General features: G+C 36.0%; 1 long non-coding RNA gene across 1 annotated transcript; it reads left to right on the forward strand.

Annotated features, from left to right (window-relative positions):
• The first annotated feature begins 1,439 nt into the window (after positions 1–1,439).
• Positions 1,440–7,453, forward strand: LOC128014625 (uncharacterized). Its single transcript, XR_008183595.1, has 5 exons — positions 1,440–1,754; positions 2,451–4,312; positions 5,272–5,963; positions 6,159–6,213; positions 6,574–7,453. It is a non-coding gene; the product is annotated as an uncharacterized LOC128014625 (long non-coding RNA).
• The last annotated feature ends 344 nt before the right edge of the window (positions 7,454–7,797 follow it).

A 7,797-nucleotide genomic window follows, 5' to 3' on the forward strand; every position in this document is an offset into this window, starting at 1 on the left:
ACAAAAGTCAAATTTTGGCATCTGGAACTCCACAACTTGAGTGTTTCTAGATGTATTGTAACACAACATGCATGCTAATATGTCCAAATCCAAAAACGAATGATTTGCTGCGGTTAAGTAGTCATTTTGCAGTATATAAGCATTAATTTAGACACTTTTATCTGAGGCTATTTCCAGTGCACTTATTACAGGGACAGTCTCCTGCAACACCCCCAGGTTAGTTGCTTTGCTGCATGGAGGACAGCAGTGATAACCTCTTTAGGGAAGCTAGTGTATTGTTCTCACAAATTTTCTTGGATTGAGTCAGTTTCTGCTGTCTGCTTTTCTTCATTAGAGTTTTAGTAGGATTCTTCTGCATCCAGGAGGAAGCAGGAGGGTTTTTAGCTGCCGTGGCTTGAGCACAACCACATTAGGGAGGATCACACACATAAACACCCACAAACTGAAATTAGCCCTTCAGCAGACGTCTATATGCAGCAGATCTGAGAGAACTGAGGGATAATCTCGCCCTTCCGCATGGTTTGAGGCTCTATAATGATGCTCGTAGTTTCTGGGTGGCTTTCAGCTCCCACCCAGTTTTAATAACACGTAAGACATCAGACTTGGTATATTTGTTATCAGTTAGTACAGATCAAGGACTACTACACCAGCTCCCTGCTACTTAAAGTTTGCAGACAACTAGATAGGTATCTTATATTTTAAAAAATCATATCAGGTAATAACATAGTAATGAAATATTTTATGTTCATTCACATACCTAATAATAAAATATGCATTTTACATCCAAGTCACGAAAAGCTCAGAGCTCTTTATTCTCTAAAAAAGTTAGCCAATCATATTTTTTTTCTTTGACATGAGTCAGAGACCAATACCATATGATATTATAAATACAATGTAAATAGCATGGTACTCAAGGAACCATAGTGTTATAATGTCTCGCAGCATTTTGTAAACCTCAGCAGATGGCGCTATAGCGTAATTTACGGCACATCTCCTCACATTCAACAAATCACCGCTGTTTTTGTGAAAACTTATTACAAATCTATTTTTTTAATTACCTGTTTAAAAATAACTGTTATATAATATATTATCTAATTAATCCCGGATAAGTTGTACTTTTTTAGCCCACGGTTTGCCAACAAAACATGGGAACGAATAAAAGGGTTATTGTAGTTTGGTTAACTGTTTAAATGAAACTTAAACATTTCTCATTTTTGAATAGTTTAACTTGAACTGCTATAATAAATAAATCGAAATAAACTAAAGCGAATAAATAAAAATTAATCACCACCACATATAAAAAATATATGATTAAAACATTATTTTTAAAACTTAATATTAATATTATTAAAACTTTAAAATGAGAACAGAAACTATAATAATCACATCTAATTCAAAACGTTAACATAAGCTATATTAGCAAACACTAAAATAAAAATGTCAAGAAACACTCATTAATTACACAGACAGGAGTTTTCCCAAGCAAGAGTCATTCATCAGCTGCTGAGTTACATGACTGCTGCTTGATAACGTGTCAACACTCTGACGTCACAGATCGGCATGTGCTTGAGTGATACCTAGACGCCTAATTGGCCGCTCGACCGCACGTCAACGTCGCCGCCATATTGGAGCGGGCAACTCTCATAACTCTCACATCAGGAATGAAGAAAACATACCAGACTCATCGACAGATTAGACACCTACAAACCGTCACACGATAATAAAAACTGATTTTGGGGTGTTATCTTTCACGGGTAAGACTCAGCTGTTCTTTCTCGATGTTTTTTGTAATTTTTAACATTATGTTGACAGCCAGTGTCAGACTATTAATAAATAACTAGCGATATCGCTGACGTAGTTAGCAGTGAAAGGTGAGACTTCATAAGAATTCAAAGTTTAAATTAATTCTTATTACGTTTTAACTTATATTGCCGTTTATATAATAAACTAAATGGTGTTATGAGCACAATATACAGAGTGAGCCCTTTGACTGTCTAGATTAATGATGGAGCTAAATCTTCTCTCTTTAATTTCACTACCGTTACTTATTTACAAAGATGAAGTGGTATCACTTTAGAATACTAGTCCTTTAGTTAATGTTGGTTAATTCATTAAAGAACATGAACAAACAATGAACAATACATTTATTACTGTATTTATTCATATTTGTTCATGTTAATGAAAATACAGTTTTTCATTGTTAGCACAACTTTTGATTTAAATAATGCATTAGTAAATGTTGAAATGAACATCAAATAAGATTAATAACTGAGGTAGAAGGATTGTTCTTGCTTAGATCATTTTTACTAAAGTAGTTTACTAATATTAACTAATGGACCGTTATTCAAAAGTGTTACCGATTAAGTTCATCATCACTTGATTATAAGGACTTCATTGCTTTTCATAAAACTGTGAACTTATTCTATGTATTCTTTTTTCTTCCCTTTTAGCCATTTGCAAACAGGACAAGGACAGCCTTAAGGAAAGCTCAGGAAACCTGTTCTCAGAGACGAGACTATACCTCCCTAGACTAGTGTTGTGTTTGTACTAGTGCTGTCAAAATTAGCGCGTTAACGCATTCGATTAATTTGAAATATTTAACGCGTTAAAAAAAAATAACGCAATTAACGCGGTTGCAGTTTTTTTTATTTCCAGTTGTGGCCTATGTGTGTTCAACGTGCAAAGAAATATGGATAAGACCAAGGAAGGACTTTTAGACGGAAAGTTTCAGTATAAAACTCTGCCGGATTACTCTTCAGTCTGCCACAAGAAACATTACTCTTCATTTAGTCTGCCACAAGAAACAGCAACATTAAAATCATGAACTCAAATATCATTGTTTAAAAAAAAAACAAAAAAACAATGACTGTAACAGTGCGTGAATCAGACCTTTCTGTTACGCTAACGTTAATAAGCTTAAGCGAAAATAACGAAATAATTGTGTAGCGGAGTATTTTTTGTACACAGTGCCGCGAACTGTCAATCACTCCTGTACGCGTGCATCACTGTCCTCCTCAGCTGCAGCAACTTGCGCTCTCTCTCTTCATCAAGCTTTACAACAAAAAGGGTACAAAAAGATCATATTGTCTTTGTGCATAGGCTATAGATTAATTAGATAAATGAATATCTAAATGTGTGCCTTTCCGTCTACGGTATTTTTTTAGAACTTAGAAAAAAGATGCTGCAGCCAATGAGCAGCCAGCGGGGGCTGCAGGACGACTCAACCTCCGCAGACAGTTTGTAATGTTTATCAGACAATAAATACTCAAGATTTTGCTTTAGTATAACTCACAACGAGTTTCACACACCTTCTCCGGCCACGTTGAGTTGTTGACACTTAACAGTGGGAAAAGCGACACATGCGCTATTCACTTGTATAACTTAAGGGTGAATGGGTAATGTAGTTTCTGCTCTGGGTCGGATGAATTAGGAAGCTTGCATTGTGAAGGGCGCTCTGAAAACCAGCAGTGCAGGTAAAAGATTAAAACCTCTATTAAAACAGATGTCCAAATGAGCGTACCGGTACGCTACAAGCACGTTCTGGGCGCACGGAGAGGTGGCGGTACGCTCAAGAGCTATATTTGGAAGTGGCGGTACTGAGTACTGGTGCGTACAGGCCCACTTAAAGCACTGGCAATGACTATACTTTGGAATTTTTTTGCAGTCCACTTAGAATTCAACATGGAAATCATTTTTGTTTTTTATTGGCATTGATTGTTTTGAAATTCAAATGATACTTACATGCCTGTGTTTTTATTTCTGTAATAAATATGGCTTTCAAGCCAACAGTTAATTTGGAGGATATTGATGGTTTATTGCAGGTATGTTGTAGGTACATGAGAAAATCTGTGTTACAAGTTAAACAAAAATTCCAATAAACAATCATATTTTGAATTTAAATAGTTTCTTTGTCTTGAGTTTACATTAATTATTTACATTTTACATTTACATATCCAAAAAGTTTCAGTCTTTTAATTGCGATTAATCGCGATTAATCGCGATTAATTTTAAAAAATTGTGCGATTAATTAGTTAATTTTTTTTAATCGATTGACAGCACTAGTTTGTACTAAACCCAGAGCAGCCCTGAATGAATCGACAGAATGACCCAGCTCATATTCTAAAGCGATTAATTGTTTGAAAGCATTAATTTATACCAGAAAACAAGACAGAAATACTAAGGAAGAAAATCTCTGCATTAATCACTTAATCGTTTGATTCTGATTAATTCAGACATTTCTAATAGCTCGCTCCGAAGCTCTGATCAAATGATTCGCGAAACGCGCATTCAAATGAATCGCGAGGTTAGTGAGGTAGAGCTGAAGATCTTTGCCCGAACCCGACGGTTGGGTTCGGGCTTAATTTCTATCATCTTACGCGGGCTCAGGCCGGGCTCGGGCCGGGCTCGGGCTTGCGCTCCAGTTTGCGAGGTAAACGAGCGGTCATGTGATGTGTTTCGATTAGCGCGAGAAAGATGCGAAAATGAATGCTGAGCAGGTTTAACGGAGGCTTGCCTCTGGTGATTACGTTTTGGTTGCACCAGCAACTAAAGCAAAGTCTGAGGTGTGGAAAAGTTTTGACCATGCTTATAATGAGAATAAAGAGTGAATAATGACGCACCATCAGTGAGCGCAGGAGCGCGCTGAAGACATATACAGTGGATTCATTCATTTTCCTCCACAAAAACATGTAGACCTAGCCTAATCTCTGTGAGTAAAGGTTTTTCAAATGATGTTTTTCAAAACTAAATATTCATTGAGTCTTAAATGCATAATGTTGACAGAGTATTTACGCTAATGTTGGCATTATTATTTTATTAAATAAAGCAAATCCGGCGGAGCCTTTATCTTAATTTCGTTATTGCCAAATACCCATCTTAATTTAAAATTTATCTTAATTTTTTTTTTTTTTAAATGACTCGTTTTTATTGGTGCGTTGGTCTATGTATAGGTTAAATGAGCCTATGTCTAGAATGCTGAGATGTTATGATGTGACACAGGACTTATTTTATTTCTTTATTCCAACTTCCAAGTGGTCTAGTCTACGTTAGTTATGAGTAAATTATGTTAAAACATGAATAAATTGCTCATTGTTGACAAAAGGCAAAAGAGCTGTGTGCGTGCGCACATTTGAATAATGTCGGGCTGTAAACGGGTTCGGGCTTTAAAAAAGCTGTCAATCAAAATGTACTTGTCGGGCTCGGGCCGAAACCTGTCGGGCTCGGGTCCTGTCGGGCCTAACTTTTAAGGCCCGATTACAGCTCTGTAGTGAGGCGGTGTTTTTATACTTTTACCATCACCCTTTTATACTGCTCTCTTTCTGGCTTAAGTCACACAGAATTAAAAAAGAAATTTAAAGTTATCAATAAAATCCACAACAATGTAGGAAGTACGAGCAGTTGAACAAACATCTGTTGTACAAGCAGAATTCAAATTATTTTATAATGGTTTGTAGGTTATTTAACTTTGAATTGATGTTCTAAGTAACTGGTATATTATTGCATAAATGTGATAGTAACTTTCCAAATTAATGAGTTGTTTTTATTAAAGTGTTATATGTTTAACAAAAAATAATACATGTATTGTTGTTTGCTTTATGTTAATTAAGTGCTCTTGCTGAGGCATGGGAAAAATAAAGGAGCTGGAAAAAACACCTGCTAGTGACATCAGCATCATCTACACATGCTAGTGACATCAGCATCATCTACACACATGCTAGTTACATCATGCTCCTCCTCACCTTCTAGTGGCATCAGCATCATCTACACACCTGCTAGTGACATCAGCATCATCTACACACCTGCTAGTGACATCAGCATCATCTACACACATGCTAGTGACATCGGCATCATCTACTCACTTGCTAGTGACGTCATGCTCCTCCTCACCTGCTAGTGACACCATGCTTCTCTTCAACTGTTAGTAACTTGTCTGCTTTGTGATAAGCAAATTTTGCTATCTTCCAGTAAGTTTAAGCTTTTGTTACCTTCTTAGCCAGGGTTTCAACCAACATTATACATATAATCTTTCACATACTTCTCAGTGTGTTTTTTTTTTTGCTGAATTTAATGCTTAGATTTTAGGGGGGAAATTTAAGTCAGGAATTTTTTATATAAATCTAACTCTCTACTTTTACTTATGGTCTGCTATATCGTTTCAGATTCTGAACACATCAGAAATCACCAACCTCTCCTGACATATCTTTCCAGTTTGGGGTAGGTATGTTGCAACAATATAACATAAATAACTATAAAATATAATTAATTGAAACATGACTTATTGGGGTAACTGTTTTTTCTTGTAATAGAACACTATAGAACTACATTCACTATAGAACAGGAACATCATTTGTTGGTCAATTTTTCATGCCTATTTTCTTCCTAGCAAAAAATTAATGTATATGCCAAAGTAGAATTCAACAACTTGAGCTGTGATCTCTGTGATCAGTTCATCATCTCTCCATACCCTCTCCACATGGAAGTCACCTCTTGTACTTGTCACAAGATCACACCAGGTTAACTAAGCCAGTAACAGTCAGCTGACCGTGGAATGCCATTTGTGTGTTTCTTTCTCAGTTTTGCGTGGTCCCTGATGAACTCAACGTGGGATGCCTTTCCGATTTCTTTCACATCAGGGCACGTAACCTCTACCAGGCCACAGAGATGTTCTTCATTTGGGTCCACCACTTTGCCATCTGCACCAACCAAGATGTGGAGCATCAGGGTGGATGATGAGACCAGATGGAAGAATGTTAACGTCAAAGGTCTCCTCATAGCGGTGAAGAACCACTGGCTCAAGTTTTAATCCTCTACACATCGCTCTCTAGAGACCCCGACAGATGTTTACACATACTGTTTAATGCAAGATATAAATGCGGTTAACCTGCAATTACAAATGCATAATGTTTTGATGTCTTAATCCCAAAATGTTGAATACTGATATTTGCATTAATAAAAGAACGTGCTTTAAGAGGTGAAATTAAAAACACCAATATCTAGACAATCATGAATTGTAACATCACTTCCTTTAATGTTTTTACTATACAGCTGATATGGAATTTGTTTAAATGTTACATTTTTGAAAAAAAAAAAAATGTTAAATGTTTATATGAAATGCTTATACAAAATAAGTCTGTAGTTAACTTTAAAGTATATCTACATTTCTTGCTTTCATACATGGTCATATAAAAATTTGCCGAACTTAAGTGGTAGATTTCTGCCATTTACTGGAAAACATTTAAAATTACAATTTTAACAAAAGCACTATATGAGCATTCTGAGTGATTTTATTACACTAATATACAATCAGACACCCCAATTTCTGTTTTGATAAAGTCATTAAGTGTCATGTCATTTAGATGAATTAGAATTTAATTTAGGGTCCTGAAAGACCCTGAACACTGCACACAGGTTAAGATGACCATTGCTACATAAATAAAATAAAAATTGAAACTCATCCTAATTTGTTTGAATTTTCCCTTACTAAATTATACAGTTACTGATGGACTGTGGGATTACTAACAGGCTATTAACAAAAATTTGTCTCTAAACCTCTTTTCTCTTTATTAAAACTTGATATAGTAGCCTACATGATAGAATCAAATGCTTTGCAAATCCACTCGAAAGACCTGATCTCAAATGATTCGCGAAACGCGATTCGGAGTCCAGATCTGAATCAAATGTTTTGCAAACTCCGAAGCCCCGATCAAATGATTCGTGAAACGCGCTTCGGAATCCCGATCTGAATCAAATGTTTTACGAACTCGCTCCGAAGCCCCGATCAAATTATTCGCGAAACGC

This window comes from Carassius gibelio, chromosome B25 (genome assembly GCF_023724105.1).
Source record: "Carassius gibelio isolate Cgi1373 ecotype wild population from Czech Republic chromosome B25, carGib1.2-hapl.c, whole genome shotgun sequence".
Lineage (NCBI taxonomy): Eukaryota > Metazoa > Chordata > Actinopteri > Cypriniformes > Cyprinidae > Carassius > Carassius gibelio.